We start from the raw sequence: 22155 nt of genomic DNA on the forward strand, positions 1-22155 counted from the left end.
CATCGTTGTCTTTGCTATTTGGATGACGTCATAATTTATGGAAAAGACTTTGAAACAGCTTTTGATCATTTGAAAACCGTATTTCAGTGTTTTAGAGAAGAAAATCTTAAACTGAAACCGAGTAAATGCTCGTTTTTTTCAAACAGAAGTAAAATTTTTTGGACACATTGTCTCTGCAGAAGGCATTAAATGCGATTCAGAAAAGATTCAATCGGTACAGAATTGGCATACACCATCAAATGTCAAAGAGTTACGACGTTTTTTAGGCTTCGCGGGTTATTACCGCCGTTTCATACCAGAATTGTAACTATCGCTCATCCTCTGTCACAGCTAACTCAAAAGAATAAATCATTTATTTGGGATGATAAATGTAAAATCGCGTTTGAGACTTTAAAAGAATGCTTAACAAGTGCACCAACATTATCATTTCCAAGTGAAGATGGCGCTTACATACTAGATACAGATGCTAGTCAAACAGGAGTCGGAGCTGTTCTTTTGCAAATCCAGAATGGTGAGGAACATGTCATTGCATATTCCAGTCGAACTTTAAACAGAGCACAAAAACAGTATTGTACCACAAAACGTGAACTGCTAGCGGTCATTATTTTCTTGTGCCAACTCAGACATTATTTATATGGCCAAAAATTTACTTTACGTACAGATCATGCGTCGCTCAAGTGGCTAAAAAAAATCAAAAACCCGGAAGGTATGATCGCGAGATGGATTTCTATCATAGACACATACGACATGGAAATTCAACACCGCAATGGTTCATTGCATACAAACGCAGATGGTTTATCTCGCACACCAAAACGGAAATGTAAACGAATCAATTGTCCAGAATGTACCGAAATGAAAACAGATATAGAATATTTTGAAAATGTCAAAACTACGGATTGTATTGATGACCTGAATACCGTCAAGGATGGCCATGCCTCCTGCTTAAGTATTCAATCATTTATCAATGACTTGGAAACTGACGGCGACAATGATAGCGTCAGAGGTTGTCTTGCGACCCATTTAGCTATCAGACCGGTCAATGTCAATACAGAAGAACTTAGTTTTGACATAACATCAAACTGGCTCAGTTATTGGTCGAATTCGCAATTAACAGAAATGCAAGAAAATGACCAAAACATAAGTTTTATATTGACCAATTTGTTACAATCTGATGAAAAACCCCAAAAGTCCGAAATTCAAAACAAATCAAAAGAAACAAAAATTTTTTAATGGCTTATGGGAATCCTTGACCATTCAGAATAACCTGTTATGTAAATGTTTTGAAAGAGAAAATCAGGGGCTGGTTTATCAATTTGTAGCTCCGGAACAGATACGAAATTTCATTTTTCAACAGTTACATTGTACAAAATATTCAGCTCATTTTGGAAGAGACAAAAAGATTTTATTGGCCAAATATGTCAGATTCTATAAAGTTATGGATTAATAGTTGTGATGTTTGTGCTAAAGGGAAACCTGGACCAGGGAAAGGGAAATCACCTTTGAAATTCAGTGTTTCTACATATCCTTTGGACAGAATAGCAATTGACATCATAGGTCCTTTTGCCATTACTACGGGTGGAAATGAATACATTATGGCAGTGGAAGATTATTTCACTACATGGACATAATCTTATGCAATACCAAATCACCAAGCTCTTACAGTAGCTGACAAACTTGTTACAGAATTCATTTGCAGATTTGGCTGTCCATTCCAAATTCATACAGATCAAGTCCGAGAATTTGAATCTGGCCTATTTGCTAATGAACATAGAAATGATTGGGACTATCACATTCCATTCATTAATATGGCATACAGAGCCACTCAACATGCAAGCACAAAATGTTCTCCAAATCTCTTGATGTTTGAACATGAATTAAGATGTCCAATTGATGTTATGTTTGGCTTATCTCAAGGATATAAAAGTATACCTTGTCCAATTGCATATGTTGAGTGGGTTCAAGAAGCTCTTAGAAATGCATTTCAGTTAGCACATACACAATCTGGTTTAAGTGAAAATAGACAAAAAGAAAGTTATGATAAAAATTTGAAAATAAGAAGTTTTGAAGAAAACTCATTTGTTTGGAGATGGTATACTCCAGAAGCAAATAAGAAGCTTGGATTAGGCTGGACTGGTCCATACAAAGTTATTAAGAAAATTACTGATTTCACATACAGAATACAAAAAGACACAAGTACTAAACAATTAGTTGTACACGTAGATCATTTGAAAAAATACCAAGCTGCACATACTCCAACTGTACAAGAGCAAATCGTTACACTACACGAAAATGTACAAACGTTAACTCCACCAGTGACATCTCGCTTTGGTCGTGTTATTAAACCCCTACAAATATTAGCACTGTAAGTTTGTTTTATTGTTTCGCTCATTTACTTTTAGTACTTGTCTACATTACTGTTTGTGATGTTGTGAAAGGGCCCACACGCAATCATAAATGGTATTGTTAGAAGGTATGCATATACATAATTTTTGTGTTTGTATATAATATATACAGGAATAATGAATATTTTTTCTTTACTGTAGATTTTTGCAGATTGAAGTCAGAGAATTAGATATATATAAAAATATGTATATATTACTGTGAAAAGATTTATTGAAAATAGACAAATTTATATGTTTATTAATTATATATTTTCAGAATGGAGTTACAATTACATGTGTGTGATAATGAATATTAAAAAGACACCATGCATATTGTTTTTCTATAAACACGTCTGGTAAACCATATAAATGGTTGAGACGGAACAAAGTGTTCTGGCACTCCTGTTGAGCTTTTCTGGTTCAACATATTCAAAATAAACACAGGGTAGGTCGAATTTTCGTCAATTTACTGAAAATCAATGATTTTTTTGTAAAATCGGAGAATGTCATGCCATAGATAAATAATAGTTGTAACTAATATGTCTCTTCTTGGTTCAAAATATTTTAAATTGAAGTCACAAGCATTTTTCTCCTACGTATTATAATGGTTACTTTCTTTGAATCCGATAGAACTGCTATGACATTAATGACTTAGCAAGAAAATATGTCAATTATTTGTGGTTTTTTTTAGGCTTTACGATAACCACGTCTGTAAATTGCACAAATATTTGTTTGTCAAGCCAACTATGAGCAGAAAAATTAAAAAAATATAAATGGTTGAGATATAAAGGTATTGGTTGAGTCTTTCTGTCACAATGTGAGACTTTCTGGTTGCGCGGTACTATTCGAGTTACCTTTTTTTACGGTTAACCTGATTCATGTTTTCTGTCTGTGGTAACATAAAATTTAAATATAGATACAATTTTAAGCATTGCCGATAGAAAAAATGCATGCCTTACAAGTATAAATAAGATTATTTTACAATTGGCTATGTATTAATATGATTTGGATGAATTCGATTCCTAACAGACATTATTTAATGCCGAAAATGCGTACATTTATAAAGAAATAAATAGTTAAAAACTAAACAATCGAACAGGACCCCTTTTCTAGGTTTATTTTTTCGTACACATTATTTCAGGATGAGTTCTAAAATGTGGGGATCATTTAAATGTGAGTAAAAGATGTCATTTTTGTCATTATAATACTTATCACAAAAAAAAATATGGTTCGAATTTTAAAATATGGTTCGATTTTTAAAATTGCTTTGTAAGTACTATACGTGACGTCCAACTTAGTGTAATCACAGGTGTTGCATTGAAATAATTATAACTTAGATGTTTGTTCACAACTGCATTCAGGGCACATCCTTAATATTTGGTAATATTCAGCAACGTTTATATTATAACCCGGGCCCCGTCACACTAGGCCGTGATCGCACTACGATCTCTAAAAAAATAATGCTACTGACGATCGTAGTGCAGTATGGTCGTGTTACGGTCTTGATGAGGTCTTGATGATCGTATTGAGAGTAGCCAACTTTAAACATGTTCAAAACAATCGTGATGCGTTCGTGGCGAAATCAGGTCGCAGTTCTGTTCTAGTCGTAGATTTTTTTAGTCGTGGAACTATCAGGATCAGCTCCAGATTGAACTGTGTAAATCAGTTCTAGATAGAACTTACCAATGACCAAATCAGTTCTTGGTTAGAACTGTTCTGTTATAGCTAAAACTGTCTTAAAAGTGTCAGGAGATAGTTCCACATTCTGTCCGCTAGAACAGTTCTCCTTCAGATTATGACAGTTAGAGGTAATCTCCATTGTATGTACATCTCCTTTGCAATTATCTATTTTAAATGAGAATAACTTTTGATGAAATGAATGAATTTAATGATTATCGATTTCTGAATATTAATTCAGTTTTCTTTTTAAATATTTTAAAACTGGATTCGACGTAGCTAAATTGCGGGAGATAGTTAGCTTGAACTAACTCAGGCCTGGTCAACTTAAATTCTAAAAAAAAATGTGTGCGTCTATGCTAAGCATGCGATATCTGCTTAAAACTGTGGTCACACCTTACCAGATAGCTCGAACGAACGCCGAAAGGATAAAAAAAAAAGTTTTTCAATTACAAAATTTGCATCCGCAATGTAATGACCAAATAAAACGGACGTCGTTAATATGCCAAAAAATGGTAGGGGTGGAAAAGGAATAAAAAAATGATAATTTCAGAATAAAAAGCCAATAATTTTTCCTGATCATGATTAAGAAGTTGAGCCAAAAATATTCATGATACTAAAGAAAACTAACATACCAATATACGCGATTTTTTTTCAATTGGTATGTATCCGTTTTATTATCAATGTTCTTTCTGTGGTACGATTGCCAATGATACAACTCTCCACAAGAGACCAAAATGACACAGAAAATAACAACTAGAGGTCGCCGTACGGCCTTCAATAATAAGCAAAGCCCATACTGCATAGACAGCTATAAAAGGCCCCGAAATGACAATGTAAAACAATTGTAACGAGAAAACTAACGGCCTTATTAATATAAAAAAAAAATGAACGAAAAACAAATATGTTATATATACACATAAATAAATAAATAAATTCTAGCTCTGGAGATGTCAATTACAACATTACTGACGTTAAAGCTTCTGTGCAAAACTGCATCTCAAACGCTAGACTTCATCTCCAGCGTTAGAACTGTAATACTAGTACTTAAAAAACACAGCTATTTACTATTACTCTATTACAACCAAAGGCCTCTATAGAAGCTGCTGTGATAACTACAGACAAGATTAAAATGACTGTTGAAATGTCAAACAATATACGGCAAGTTTATGAATTTTGACATTTGTATATGTAATTGATACTAAGCTACACAAGGTCATGTTTTTCTCTGACTGTTTATGACGTCATTACACTAAATTCATTGGATGTTGGATGTGTACGGATTGATAGTTTAGTCTTAGATGCATGATTTTTTTATTAGTTGTTAGTGGCTTTGTACTAGCTGTCAGATAACTGCAAGTACTCTCAGATCTGTTCCTAGTGTCTTTTTGTTGTCGGGATGTGCAAGTACCCGGCCACGTCTAATTGTATTTTTGTCCATCTGATGAGTTAAACCTTTTTCAACTGATTTGTATAGTTCGTTCTTATGTTGTACTGTTATATATATGTTACAGTAAATAGGTGAAATTAGGAATTACACGTAATTACTAAACATTTCAGCAAATACCTGTAATCACTAGTCAATTTAGTAATGACATGTATTTACTAGTTGTTTCAGTGATTACAGGTATTTACTGATTTTTTTTATCATTTTTACAGCTATTTACTAACTTGATATTTTTGTTTAAAAACTAAAGACATAATTCAAGATATCAAATAAGAAAGTAAGGGGTAGGGAATTTTAGGGCTTACTTAAGGATCAAGGATTATAAGGCACATTAAAAGTGCATACACTTCAGTGTTTGTGAATTGAAACTGGAAAATGGTTGTTTTATTAGTTTTGAAGACCTAAAAATCATTTTGAGCATGCAAGACAATGATATAAATCCAAAATTGAGAAAAACATTTTTGAGAAATTTATAGGCAACTTAGCCAGCTATTTTTTAAGATAGACATTATATTATGGCAAACTTGGTTAAATGATCTTGATAATTCTTAAAATCTCATAATTTTGTTATATTAAAATCTCCATCAGGAATACTCTGCATATTAACTTGGCCAATAACATGAGTTAAATTCCTTTTACAAAATAGGTTTAACTACGACTTCTGTTGTCAGACATTTGCGACGAAGCTGACGTGATGGCGTTAAAAGTCACATATTCATATTTCCGTGTTTTAATGAGTTCTTCAAGACCTCCAACAAAATTTTATCATCGTTTCTTCCTGTATAAGAATGATCTTTTTGTGGATTGAAAAAGTCACCTAAATGGTCCATCCCTTTTGTTTTACTTTCAATGTTGACATTCTTTTCCTTTTCGTCGAGCCTGCGTTTTTTGTCGCAAAAGCGAGACATAGCGAACCAACCTAATAATTCCGTCGCCAGCGTCGTCCACAAATATTCGCTCTGTGGTTATATTTTTTAAATTGATAAGTTTTTCAAATTATCCTGGATTTCTACCAAACTTGAACAGAAGCTTCAGTTGTTTATGATCAAAAGAAAAATTTCAAGAAGTAAATTTTGCAAAAATAAAATATTTTTTCCGTATTTTACTTATAAAGGGACTTAGTTTTTATGCCAGTTAACATTACATTCACACTGTGGTTAATTTTTTAAAAAATTTGATAACTTTCTCAAAATATCCTGGATTTCTACCAAAATTGGACAGACGCTTGTTTATGATCATAAGATAATATCTAGAAATAAACTGAAGTTTGTAAAAAAAACTACTTTTTCGTATATTTCTTATTTAAACGGACTATTTTTTTCCAGTTAACATTACATACACTCTGCAGTTAAAGTTTAGATTTCATAAACCATCCTGAATTTTAAACAAATTTTGATAGAAGATTCTACAGAACTAGTCAAAAGATAGTATATAGAGAAAAATTATAAATATTTTTTTTCCTATTTTTGTTGGGTCTGCGACTCACAGCAAAAGTAGGCGAGACACTGGGTTCTGAAAAACCCTTAAAATTTTGATAGCTGAATACTCACTGATTTTCTAATTAGTATTACCAAGGATTTGTATAGTAAGACTATAGTAAGACTATACAAATCCTTGGTATTACCATAACTTTTGATCAGTTGACCATATTACAACATTGTTTTAACAGTTAGTAAATAGGTGTAAAAATTCATTTTAAAATCAGTAATTACTGGTAATTACTGGGCAGTTTTAGGAATTACTTGTATTTACTAAGTGCATCAGGAATTACATGTAATTCCTAAATTTTAGTAATTACATGTAATTCCTAATTTCACCTATTTACTGTAACATATACATGTACCACTGTCCCAGGTTAGGGGAGGGTTGTGATCCCGCTAACATGTTTAACCTCGCCACATTATTTATGTATATGTGCCTGTCCCAAGTCAGGAGCCTGTAATTCAGTGGTTGTCGTTTGTTTATGTGTTACATATTTGAATCATATTTGTTTTTCGTTCATTTAATTTTTTTGTATATATAAATAAGGCCGTTAGTTTTCTCGTTTGAATTGTCATATCGGGACCTTTTATAGCTGACTATGCGATATGGGCTTTGCTCATTGTTGAAGGCCGTACGGTGACCTATAGTTGTTAATGTCTGTGTCATTTTGGTCTCTTGTGGACAGTTGTCTCATTGGCAATCATACCACATCTTCTTTTTTATAGTTGAAAATTGCATTCACCAGAAGATCTCAACATTGTTCCAGAATATCACAACCGATACCAGAAAATCTCAACATGACATACTTTATAACATATTTAGCTTAATGAAATTATATTAGTAAAAAAAAAGAACAAACAATAATTTTATGTTTATAATGTTTTAGAAAAATACTAATTTACTGATATATATGCTAGTTTATCAATGATATCACTGTCATTTTGTCAATAGCTGACAGCTGCGCTGGCCACATTTACCTGCTGGAGAAAAGTCATTACGATACACAATGTACCATTTTGAATCATATTCATCCGTGTTATACAAGAAACAAACTGTAATTCCAATATCTATGGCATGACATTCTCCTATTTGACCAAAAACGCATTGGTTTTCAGTAAATTGACGAAAAGTCGACCTACTCTGTGTTTATTTTGAATAATTTGAACCAGAAAAGCTCAACAGGTAGTGCCAGAATACTTTTTTCCGTATCAACATTTGGTTGAGATTAGATGGTTTACCAGGTGTGATAAAGGGAAACAATCTTTGTATACAAGGTTTTGTCTCTACTATAAATAAATCATCTGTTTACCTAACATTGAACAAGTAGACAACGAATTCTACTGAATTAAACGGAATTTTTCTATTTTTTTGAAAAAATACATCTCTTAAATTCATGTTCACCTTAGACTATTTTCTGCTCTTAGTTTAAAGCAACTTAATTAAATAAATGTTTTATTTGTTCGACTTCCTACTAGTATTAAAGTATCGTGTGTCATGGGCACTTTAGAAGATATTAGGTGAAATAATTTACTTTTATTATAAAAACTTAAGGTACCATGACTTTTTTAAAACTGAAATAGATCAACAAATTTCGATTACGTGACTCTTTTTTCTTTCTTTTGTATTATTTATAACATTACGATTCGTTAAAACATCGATCGGCTTATCAAATTTTCTATGTCATTGTTCTCACATAAGGAAAAAATATCTAACTACAAAAAGACGTCTGAAGTACAGTAATGTATAGGAGTAATAAAAAATATTTATAGTATCTTAACTGTACAAAATAGTTGAATAGAACCTTGAAATGTTTTTAGTATTGTTAATTGTTAGTCATTCTTAGAAAAAGATATAATTGATTTCACAAAAATGGAAAATTCTACCAAACTATATGATTCACGGCGCAAGAAATCAAAACAGGAAGAAATCATTGCTATCTATTTTTTTTAAATCCAAAGCATAATTAAAAGAATCACATTAGTACGGCATATTTGTTTTAATAGATATGAGTGTTTACATGCTATAATAACGAACAAGTGGTCCGATACCACAGTTGTTTCGTAGTGCATTTCTTTAATGCCCGCGTCACACTGTCCCGATTTTTATATACGATTGACACCCGAATGCGAAAACTGTAAGTTCGTATGAAGTTGTTCCCGATCTCGTTAAAATACCAAAAAGTGACCGAAGTAGGTACGATGAATAACGAAGTCTATACGATGGTGCCGAAATTATATACGATAGCAAAAGATGGACATACGAAGGTTAACCGAAGACGGGCATTTAAGCTTCATATCTTAGCCGAAGCCTACACGATGGATCACGAAGGCTACACGATGGATTACGAAGGCTACACGATGGATTACGATGATGTCGCGATGGCCATACGATGTCTAAAAGACGTCGTGTACAGCTTACGATGCATTTAAATTATATGCCGAAGGCATCACGCTTTTTTGATTGTTTGATCAATGTTGAATATATATTATATTGTACATTTAATTTCTGGTTTAATCATAAAACGGAATACAGTGGGCTTGAAGGGTAAAACTTGACTTTGAGTCTCTGCATATAATGCCACCAAAATCAGGGAGAGGAAGAGGGAGGGGTATGAGTCTGTACAAGTCTGCCATGCATGGCGGGAAATCGATCTTTTTGTCTAATTCTTATAAAACTTAGTTTATTATCCCCTCGCCTACTACATGTAAGTTGAGTGTAGATAAAATTGTTATGGACACTCTAGAACCAAAATGCTCAAAACTTGGTATGGTGTTACTCGTTAAGAATATCTTAAGCGTTATTGACTTTAAAGTTCAAAGGTCAAGGTCACAGTGGCAGTTGTAATACAAGGCAATATCACCCTTGTGGACACTCTAAAACCAATATGCTTCAAAAGATTTTAACCACATTTGGTATATTGTTCCTCCTTGTAATGATCTGACATTTTTTACGTTCAAGGTTAAAGGTCAATGTCATGCAGATGGACTTGTTTTTTCTCCTTGAAATAGCATAATACACAGGAAATTGGTTGCTCATTTTTTTACCTGCTGGTTCTAAAGGTATTTCCAGTTACTGAAAGTTTTGGTTGATTTCTAAAAAAATAGTTTATGTATCAAATATGCATATTCAATTTAACATTTTCTGCATGTGTCATATACAAATATAGTGCCTATATTTGTCCCCAATATGTTACATACGAGGGGATGCCACGCTCGGCATTGCCTTGTTTGAACTGTAAAATGTGTGCACTAGTCTGAATAATCACCCATAAGTATGCCCATGTTTACTGATCTATCTTAAAGGTAAGGTAATGGGTTCGTTGATCCCTTTTATTCAAAAACAGCTCTTTCCAGGAAAATATCATAATACTATAGACAAAAGGAAGAATGTGGGGAAAGCAACAAATGCGGCAAAATATGACATATAGAAAACAAAATGGTTATGTAGTAAACATTCGTGTGACAACAACTCAGACGATACATAAAAAATCAGAATAATGAAAAAAAAGTTGGTTTCCCTATATACGTGTACCTGCAGTGTTGGTGTACGAGGCGCGTTTATGATTTTCATTATGTTACTTGATATGAAAAATTGACAAACAATAATATTTTACTTGTAAAAGTAAATCCTGAGCCTGTAATAGCTGCTCTTTTTGTTCCATTTGAATTAATAGAAACAACGCTGTCGCCTTTCTTGTTCTCATAGAATCATATGATATAAGCTCCATGTTTTGTGAACGTCTTTTTTAACTGTCGTATTAGACTGACCAGTGCATATCGCGCATGGCACTTTAAATGTATTTTAGCGCGAAAATTAACTTACATTTAGCTTGATTTATTGCCGTCGTAGTTACATCTTGTCGCCTTCGTACTTTTGTTCGATGGCAACACGACGGAATAACGAGGTCTTCACGAAGTCGTGTTGCCATCGTAAGACATTCGGGTAGCTTCGTGATTCATTCGTGTAGACATCGTAATGGCAAAACTGCCCGATGGAAACGATGGAAACACGAATGCAATACGATGTTCAAAGATGCATTCCCGGTGACATTACGATGGTGAGGATGGTGATACGAACTCAATACGAACCCTCAACATCGGACGCACCTTCGGGGATTTTTTAACATGTTAAAAAATTTAGAACCCTTCCCGAAGTTGTCCCCGAAGGATAGAAAAGTGACCGATGGTTTTACGATGGTTAAAGATGGCACTACGAATAGTCCGATCTGGATACGATCAGTCCAGATTTTGAAAATTTCCATAATCGTGTTGCCATCCGCGTAAAAATCGGGACAGTGTGACGCGGGCATTAGGCAATTAAAGGAAATTAAAAAAATCCCACCTGCGCTTTCTCAATAATATTTTACAGTGTGTTGTACTACTTTAAGGACAAATTATCTCAAAATTATAGAAAACGTCATCAGTGCTAACTCAAAATATGGACAATTTTATGTTAAAGGTGTCTTGAAATCTTTTGACAGCTTCCGAAGTGCTAATTTTTAACCTTTTTCAGCTGGACCAAATCACTACTTTACTTTAAAATCCATGACCAAAATTCTTTTACAGTGTCATTTTACCCCCTACTTGCAATGTGAGGCATAAAACATAGAGAAATAAATTTGGAAGGGTATAAAAAAATTGTCAAGTAACACACTGTCAACGCTAGGGACTATATTCGGTTTAAGTGATCAATATTCTGGAAATTCTTATTGACAACACATTTGTTGAATTTGGAGGTACACTTGTTTTAAAAAAAAAATATCGGTATTCCTATCGGATCGAACTGTGCACTTTGTTTGTTCTTCTGTCCTTTCGGTCGTCCTTCTGTCCTACTTTTGTGATCGCAAACCCTCCTGAACCATTTTACAGAATTTCGTGAAACTTTCAAATATTTTGTTTTATTTTTTGTATTTTTGCACCTCCAATTTCATTTCGGTAATTTTACTTTTGAATTCACGGAATTAATTGTATCTGCACACAACAGTTCACAGTTGTATCCGTTTTCCATCTTGACCCCTAATAATGATTTACCTAAATTTTCTCATAATCTTAACCATAATTATAATCCTATAATTTTTCACCTCTTCTTTGTTTTTGTTTTTGGTAGAATATCATTTTAATGTGTTTTTTCTAAGCAAGCCTCGAGTTTCTAGGAACTTTGCATTTAATTATTTTGGGATCTGTACCCATATCCTATTCGCAACGTCTCCTAAAAACCCATAACATGAATCATTGAAACTTTCTCAAAATCTTGACCAGGTAAAATAAATGTACCTTTGAAACTTATATTTATTCATCACAATAATTGATTGGATACCTTTAACCAAAGCAAGTACTTTCAGATCAGTACTAAGTGTCTTGTTGTTGTTGAGATACAAGTACCCGGCCACGTCCACTCTGTGTTTTGATAGTTGTATAGAATCATATTCAAAACAGTGTAGCTGTGGCCATTGATTGACGACCTTAAATTATCCCATTGACTGGGACAGATTAGGTGAACGTGTGTCTGTAACGACAACTGCTCACTACTTACTTATTATAGAATTTAAACTGTAAGGTCACCAAAGGTTCTTAACGCCTTTAATATTAAAATAACTCGAAAAATTAATCAGGAATAACTTTATGTTTTGATTTATATTATTGATATAAATCAAAACATCGTGTTATTCCTGATTAGTTTTTCTAGTTTCTTTATTTAGGTGTTGAGAACCTTTTGTGACCCCACAGTTTAAGTGTTTTAACAAGTACATAGTGAGCAGCGGTCGTTACAGAAAAACGTTCACATAATCCGCCCCAGTCAATGGGATAATTTAAGGTCGTCAATCAATGGCCACAGCTACACTGTTTTGAATATGATTATATCTATTTTTATCCATCTGATGAGTTAAGCACTTTTCAACTAATTGTTATAGTTCGAGTATAGTTCGTTCTTATGTTGTACTGTTACACCACTATCTCAGGTTAGAGGGAGGGTTGGGATTCCGCCACATTCTGTATGTATTTGCCTGTATTAAGTGAGGAGCCTATGATTCAGTAATTATCGTTTGTTGATGTGTTACATGCTTGTTTTTCGTTCATTATTTGAACATAAATTAGACCGTTAGTTTTCTCGTTTGAATTGTTTTACATTTGTAATTTCGGGGTCTTTCATAGCTGATTATGCAGGATCGACTTTGCTCATTGTTGAAAGCCGTACTGTGACCTATAATTGTTAATTTATGTGTCATTTTGGTCTCTTATGGAGAGTGTCTCAATGGCAATCTTATCACATATTTTTTATTTTATTTGTGGTATTCCTCTCACAATTGCTTTATTCGGGTTACCAAATTGTATAAACACTTATGAACAACATCAACAAACGACCACTACTCACTGGTATTAAAGAGATAATAGTAACTGCAATTACGATTATCCCAATATGGCGACGGTAGATATAGGTAAAATCTTTACACTCGTTTTTCTTAAATGTAGCATGTTTTTGTCAATAGTTACTCAGCTGCAAGGTTTATCTATACCATTACATCATATTTGAATCGTAACGGTGCACTGGAATTGTCTAAGAGCTGTGAAAATAGCCGTTGAAAAATTCGGGATGATAATCGTAACTCTATGGTATTTTTCTTCTTTGATAATCGTAATTTTCTTTATATGATAATAGTAACTGAAACATAATAAATGTGTCTTTCAGCATTTCAATGGTATTTTGTGTGTTAAAAATGTAAATGCCCAGTTAAACGATGACATTAACGTATATAAAAATAAATGAAGAAACTTACAGGTTAATATCTAGGATAAATTTACCTATATATCTCTAATTGATGAGAAAAAGGATGGATTAGCTATATCCCATATTCCAAAAGTGCAATCCTTTCAATTCATTGCTCAAAATGAAAGTCACGTATACCACATTTTCATATATAGATATAGGAAGATGTGGTGTGAGTGCCAATGAGACAACTCTCCATACAAATAACAATTTAAAAAGTAAACCATTATAGGTTAAAGTACGGCCTTCAACACGGAGCCTTAGCTCACACCGAACAACAAGCTATAAAGGGCCCCATATGTCAAAAAAGATATATGCCTATTTCATTGATTTCAGGAAGGCATTTGATACTATTAATAGAGATGCCCTCTTTTACAAATTGTCTTATTACAACATAGATGGTCCCTTTTTTTAGTATAATGAAAGATATGTATAAAGAGGTTTTGTACTTGGTAAAGTTCTCGGAAGGTATCACTGATTTTTTTAATTCCTCAGTTGGGGTAAAACAAGGGTGTATTTTAAGCCCTACATTATTTTCTTTATATATTAATGATTTACCATCTATTTTTTACTCAACATGTGAACCACCCAAGTTAAATGATAATGATATATCATATCTGTTATACGCTGATGATTTAGTTCTTATCAATAAATTCAGCCGTCCATATTTTTCCTTTGGATTCACTTTTTTCTATTTTATACTGATATATGATTTTAAAAAATAAATTCAAATGTTTTGATCAAATTCCCATGTATTTTAGGACGTTTCTTTAAACAGTGTGGATGGTAAAGGATCTAGAATAGTTACCAGTTTATTGTTACTATTGTTTATTGTCACTTTTGTTTTTTGTTACTTTTGTTTATTGTTACTTTTGTTTATTGTTACTTTTATTTTGTGTTTTTATTAGCCTTACCTATAGTCTTACGAAACATTTGACAGACGAAAAAAAACACAATATGTATATTGATAAATTACATCAAAGGGCCAAACATGTAAATTATCACAGTCGGAACTGGTTTAATTACAAAGATTTTTATAGATTTTAAAACAAATATTTTGTGCTTCAGAAAAATGCATGATAATTAGGAAAGGCTAATTTAATATGTTTTCATTTAATAAAAAAGTACTAATTATATGGCAAGAATGCAAATACAAAAATGTTCCTTGTTTAGTACCTTCAATATTTTTCTCTACAATATCTTCCATGCATATGTATGCAGCATACTTTTCATATACCGAGTATTTATGAATTTTTAATAAGTTTGTTTCTAATATTGCGGAAAATGCGTTATTTTATTCTCATCTTTGCAGTCATTCTTTGAATAAGTATTTCTTGTAAGAAAATTTAAAGCTACATAATTTTATTTTTTGATTTTCGGGCTTTTGGCCAAACTATAAAAGAACACAAATCCATGTTTGTCAATGAACTCCACGTTACTTAATTTCATAATACACAAAGAATCCCATTTAGGGCCAAACATTCTCTGGTCTTATATAGCATTAAATGTTTTAAGGATGTCATATTATCATAATTCAAAATTGAATTTGTGTTGTTTATAGGTTATATCTGAGATACTGAAATTTCAGTGACAGTCATGAATTAGCTAATATGAATAAGAAGATGTGGTATGTTTGCCAATGAGACAACTTTCCACAAGAGACCAACATGACTCAGAAATTAACAAATATAGGTCACCGTACGGTCTTCAACAATGAACAAAGCCCATACCGCATAATCAGCTATAAAAGGAATGACACTGTAAAACACTTTTCAAAGTTATCTCTTGTTCATCATAAATTTTAAGTTGTGATATCATCCATGAAAAATGATCGAAGTGACATGAAAACTGTAGCCACTAATTTCTCGTCAAACGGTTTTTGACGAATACTAAATGTCTTTCCTACTTCGTTATGGCATAATAGGGTATGTTCTAGAATTAAATCAGCAGTGGCTTCCCGGGGGCAGAAATAGCACATATAACCACCTACAATAAAATAATTTAAACAATATTAACTATATTTACTATTTACTTCAGGATGAATTATTTTTTGTTTACTGTCTTAATCAGAAATCTGATGTAAGGTGACACATGCGTGTCGCCTGACAATTATTGTCACGTATCATAATTTCCATCGCTCATTCACATATTTTGTGGCATGATACCTAGTTCAATAAATTTCTGTATATTAACAAAGTTCGTGTTTTCCCATTTCCAAATTTCTTGAAGCTTGTTCACCCTTTCAATTTTATAATATACTAGTATGTAGCTGTTTTCATAAGAACAATTAATTATATATGCATAAAAAGAAATGTCATAAGATGTTGGGACGTTTCGTAAATAATTCATCGCCATAATTTCATAATATGCTATCAGATATACGTTTTTAGTGTCAATATCAATAAAACAGTTTCCAGTTACGATTATCTTTTTTATTTTTAAATACCATAATTACGATTATCTTTTTTCCGAGTTACGATTATCATCCCGAATTTTTCAACGGCTATTTTCAAAGCTTAGACAATTCCAGTGCACCGTTACGATTTAAATATGATGAAATGGTATAGATAAACCTTGCAGCTGAGTAACTATTGACAAAAACATGCTACATTTAAGAAAAACGAGTGTAAAGATTTTACCTATATCTACCGTCGCCATATTGGGATAATCGTAATTGCAGTTACGATTATCTCTTTAATACCAGTGACTACTGAAAATCCAAAGGGCGAACAACAACGAGAACCGTTTTAGTTTTAATTCAGTTTTCCTACAATGCCATGCATACATATTGCAAATGTGCCAGTCAAGTTCATTGCCATTCAAATCAGTATTTATTAACATAGCAGTCTTTTCCTATATCGATGAAAAATATCAAAACAATTTACATTGACAAGGCAGTGTGTAGGTACAACGGCATTCGCACCCTGCTTCTGAGACATTGCGGCAACACTGCCTACACTTTTGTCGATCGTTTTGTTCACCCAAACAACTAGGCTTTATAACATAAATAGTCGAGTCTTTCATCGCCAGCTTTATATAAGGCTGTTATCCATTTTATGATTTAAAATGGCCAGATGCGGATTCAAATATTAGAAAAAAAGGTTGGACAGGGGCCCCAAACTAGAGAGTGTTTTGAGTGGAACAAGTTAAAAGTCTGCACTTACCATAAATGTAGATCCATAAGGAGCCCATGCTATCTCCCCCTAAATCCGTCACAACTATTAATACGGTGTATCTTCAAGATCAGCTACATATATATGTATAATATATATATATATATATTAAAGAAGATCTGGCATTTATATTTTGTCTGTCGTAAAGGATAATAATATAAATACCATGCTGTCACATACATGTAATACATATTGTACATACCGGCTTATTTGATAGTTTTTTTTCATTAAAAAATTACGTTTGTGACGTTATTTGTAATTTATAAAAAAAAACAAGAATGTGTCCATAGTACACGGATGCCCCACTCGCACTATCATTTTCTATGTTCAGTGGACCGTGAAATTGGGGTCAAACTTATAATTTGGAATTATAATTACAAAGATCATATCATAGGGAACATGTGTACTAAGTTTCAAGTTGATGTAACTTTAACTTTATCAAAAACTACCTTGACCAAAAACTTTAACCTGAACTTTGCAATATCATTTTCTATGTTCAGTGGACCATGAAATTGGGGTCAAAACTATAATTTGGCATTAAAATTACAAAGATCATATCATAGGGAACATGTGTACTAAGTTTCAAGTTGATTGGACTTCAACTTCTTCAAAAACTACCTTGACCAAAAACTTTAACCTGAAGCGAACGGACGCACAGACGGACGAACGAACGAACGAACGGAGGCACAGACCAGAAAACATAATGCCCCTCTACTATCGTAGGTAAGGGCATAAAAAGTCTTTATATATATATATATATATATATATATATATATATATATATATATATATATATATATATATATATATATATATATATATATATTTCCCTCCGGTTTATATGATCCGTTCATCCTATATTGACTCTTAAAATTCAAGAGTCTATCTATCTAAAAATGAGGGTACATTTTATATGACCTTCCAAATACCGTCTCGATCCCTAACATCACTGAAAAGACATTTATTGTCGAAATCCGGATCTGGTGTACAAAAAAATATTAACACTTTATGTTTGTGACACAACATCGGGGCCACAAGTTATTTGTTTTCTGTTAAGAATTGAATTTATATTAAGATTCATTTTGTTACATCTTGTGATCAATTTTATTTGCCAATCGCCAATGGCAGTCAGCAGGGTTAAAGAACATCAGTTGTTCGAACTGTTAGTCAAATGCGTTTTGTTTAAATATACTTCTTCACTTTTTTGGTCTTTTGGAAAATGTTGTTTGTGCTGTATTTAGACCCTTCTACAACAAAATTTGTTTTACATGTACACGTATAAAAATAGCGGCTTTTATCCAACGCAATCATAGGTTTGAACGTAGTTTTCAATTTAGACTCGTTTATTTTTTTTCGTTTGGGCTTGTATCATATTTTCCCTCCGGTTTATATGATCCGTTCATCTTATATTGACTCTTAAAATTCAAGAGTCTATCTAAAAATGAGGGTACATTTTATATGGCCTTCCAAATACCGTTTCGATCCATCACTGAAGAGACATTTATTGTCGAAATCCGGATCTGGTGTACAAAATAAAAAATATTAACACCTTATGTTTGTGGCATAACATCGTGGCCACAAGTTACTTGTTTTCTGTTTAGTATTAAATTTATATTAAGACCCATTTTGTTACATCTTGTGATCAATTTTATTTGGCAATCGCCAATGGCAGTCAACAGGGTTAAAGAACATCAGTTGTTCGACCTGTTAGTCAAATGCGTTTTGTTTAAATATACATCTTCACTTTTTTAGTCTTTTAGAAAATGTTGTTTGTGCTGTATTTAGACCCTTCTACAACGAAATTTGTTTTACATGCACACGTATAAAAATTGCGGTTTGTATACGCCCGTCAAAATTTTGACGGGACGTATTATGGTATTCAAATGTCCGGTGTCGTTCCGTCTGTCTGTCCGTCTGTCCGTCTATCCGTCCGTCCGTCTGTCCGGCGTAAACATGTCGCACCGTTACTTGAGAACGACTTATCCAAATTTCATGAAACTTAATATAGTTGTTTCTTCTGATAGTCAAATGATCTGTATACTTTTTGGTGAAAATAAGATTTAAACTTTTTGAGTTACGACACTTTATAACTAAAACAGGGGTGTTTTTTTTCACATTATGACTTTAAACTTTAAACACTTCTTAGTTATATTAATCTCAATATCTGTATACTTTTTGGTGATGATTCAAAATTTCATTTTTGAGTTATTGAGTATTTTGTAAAAAAGGGGGAGGTTTTTTTTACATGTCGCGCCATATCTCAAAAACTATTTACGATTATTGCTTAAAACTTTACACATGTCTTTGTTATATTAATCTAAAGATCTGTATACTTTTTGGTGATGATTCAAAATTTCATTTTTGAGTTATTAGTATTTTATAAAAAAGGGGGAGGTTTTTTTACATGTTGTGCCGTATCTCATAAACGATTTATAATTATTGCTTAAAACTTTACACACTTCTTTGTTCTATTAATCTAAAGATCTGTATACTTTTTGGTGATTATTCAAAATTTTATTTTTGAGTTATTGAGTATTTTGTAAAACAGGGGAGGGTTTTTTACATGTCGCGCCGTATCTCAAAAATAATTTATGATTATTGCTTAAAACTTAACACACTTCTTTGTTATATTAATCTAAAGATCTGTATACTTTTTGGTTTTGATTCAAAATTTTATTTTGGTAATATTTGGTATTTGGTAAAAAAAAAAAAAAAAACAGGGTGGAGGGTTTCACATGTTCCGCCGTGTCTCTAAAACAATATATTGTTATTGAACTATTTAAGATTATTGCATAAAACTTCCACATAAGGCGTATCATGCGCTCATGGCGCAGCTGTTTATTATCCAACGCAATCATAGGTTTGAACGTAGTTTTCAATTTAGACTCGTATATATATATATATATATATACATAAATGATACAAAGCATCGTCCTTTTTATCCCGTAATATTGGCCAATGGACGTTGCTAACTTCAACTACCAATTATTTATTTCAAGGCAGCTAAATCCAAGTGCAACATATACATTGAGCTGCAAAATTTTCTTATTTTAAAGGCGGCTAAATTCTATGGCACGCCGTTTTTATATTTATTCAAATTTGAAGATATCTTATTTATTTAACAAGATATCTTATTAAGTATTAAGATATCTTTAATTTTTATAAGATATCGTATTTAATTTGAAAGTAAATAAGATATCTCTATTAGTTTATAAGATATCTCTATAAGTTAATAAGATATATCTATTAAATAGTAAGATATCTTATAAAGTATATAATATATCTTACTTCTTTATAAAGATATCTTTTAAATACATACTTTATAAGATATCTTATTAATTAATAGAGATATCTTACAAACTAATAGAGATATCTTATTAATTTATGGAGATATCTTATATATTAAATAAGATATCTTTATAACCAATTAAATAAGATATCTCTATAAGTTATTTTATATTTATTCAAATTTGAAGATATCTTATTTATTTAACAAGATATCTTATTAAGTATTAAGATATCTTTAATTTTTATAAGATATCGTATTTAATTTGAAAGTAAATAAGATATCTCTATTAGTTTATAAGATATCTCTATAAGTTAATAAGATATATCTATTAAATAGTAAGATATCTTATAAAGTATATAATATATCTTACTTCTTTATAAAGATATCTTTTAAATACATACTTTATAAGATATCTTATTAATTAATAGAGATATCTTACAAACTAATAGAGATATCTTATTAATTTATGGAGATATCTTATATATTAAATAAGATATCTTTATAACCAATTAAATAAGATATCTCTATAAGTTATTTTATATTTATTCAAATTTGAAGATATCTTATTTATTTAACAAGATATCTTATTAAGTATTAAGATATCTTTAATTTTTATAAGATATCGTATTTAATTTGAAAGTAAATAAGATATCTCTATTAGTTTATAAGATATCTCTATAAGTTAATAAGATATATCTATTAAATAGTAAGATATCTTATAAAGTATATAATATATCTTACTTCTTTATAAAGATATCTTTTAAATACATACTTTATAAGATATCTTATTAATTAATAGAGATATCTTACAAACTAATAGAGATATCTTATTAATTTATGGAGATATCTTATATATTAAATAAGATATCTTTATAACCAATTAAATAAGATATCTCTATAAGTTAATAAGATATCTCTTAAAGTTTATAAGATATCTCTATTAGTTTATAAGATATCTCTATAAGTTAATAAGATATCTCTATAAGCTAATAAGATATCTCTAAATGTTTATAAGATATCTCTATTAGTTTATAAGATATCTCTATAAGTTAATAAGATATCTCTATTAATTAATAAGATATCTTATAAAGTATATAAGATATCTTATAAAGTATATAAGATATCTTACTTCTTTATAAAGATATCTTTTAAATACATACTTTATAAGATATCTTATTAATTAATAGAGATATCTAATACTTATAGAGATATCTTATTAATTAATAGAGATATCTTATAAACTAATAGAGATATCTTATTAACTTATGGAGATATCTTATTAAGTAAATAAGATATCTCTATTATAAACTATATAAAAGATATCTTATATAGTTAATAAGATATCTTATAAATTAATAGAGATATCTTATATTTTAAATGAGATATCTTATATATTTAATAAGATATCTTTATAAACATTTTTATAAGATATCTTATTATATATATATAAGATATCTTATTTAATAAATCAGATATCTCAATTAATATATAAGATATCTTATTTTGTTATTAAGATATCTCAATTAGTTTATAAGATATCTTATTTAACTAAATAAGATATCTCGAAATTGAATAAATATAATAACGGCGTGCCATAAAATTCAAGTGCAACATATACATTGAGCTGTAAAAGTTTCTCTATATCATCTAAATCCGATTTCACCTGGATAGATGCACGCTTGATAAAGCTAGTTGTTCTAGCGAAATATTGCGTTTATTTTCATCATTTTGTAAATATTTTAAACATTCTATATTTACATACTAAATAATGTGTTAAAATTACATTGTTAGGCAATCTATAAAAAAAATAAATGTATATTGTAATTAATATTATGTATTTGTTGAAAATCTTCCACCTGTATTCCTACCATCTCCCTTAGTAAACAGAAATAACTTTTTTTTTCTAAGGTAAACAAATTCGTCTGTTGACATCAATAAGCT

General features: G+C 31.2%; 1 long non-coding RNA gene across 1 annotated transcript in view; it reads right to left on the minus strand.

Annotated features, from left to right (window-relative positions):
• The window catches only part of LOC143080610 (uncharacterized), a 191882-nt gene that overhangs the window by 156137 nt on the left and 13590 nt on the right, over positions 1 to 22155 (minus strand). The window lies entirely within an intron of this gene.

This window comes from Mytilus galloprovincialis, chromosome 1 (genome assembly GCF_965363235.1).
Source record: "Mytilus galloprovincialis chromosome 1, xbMytGall1.hap1.1, whole genome shotgun sequence".
Taxonomy (NCBI): domain Eukaryota; kingdom Metazoa; phylum Mollusca; class Bivalvia; order Mytilida; family Mytilidae; genus Mytilus; species Mytilus galloprovincialis.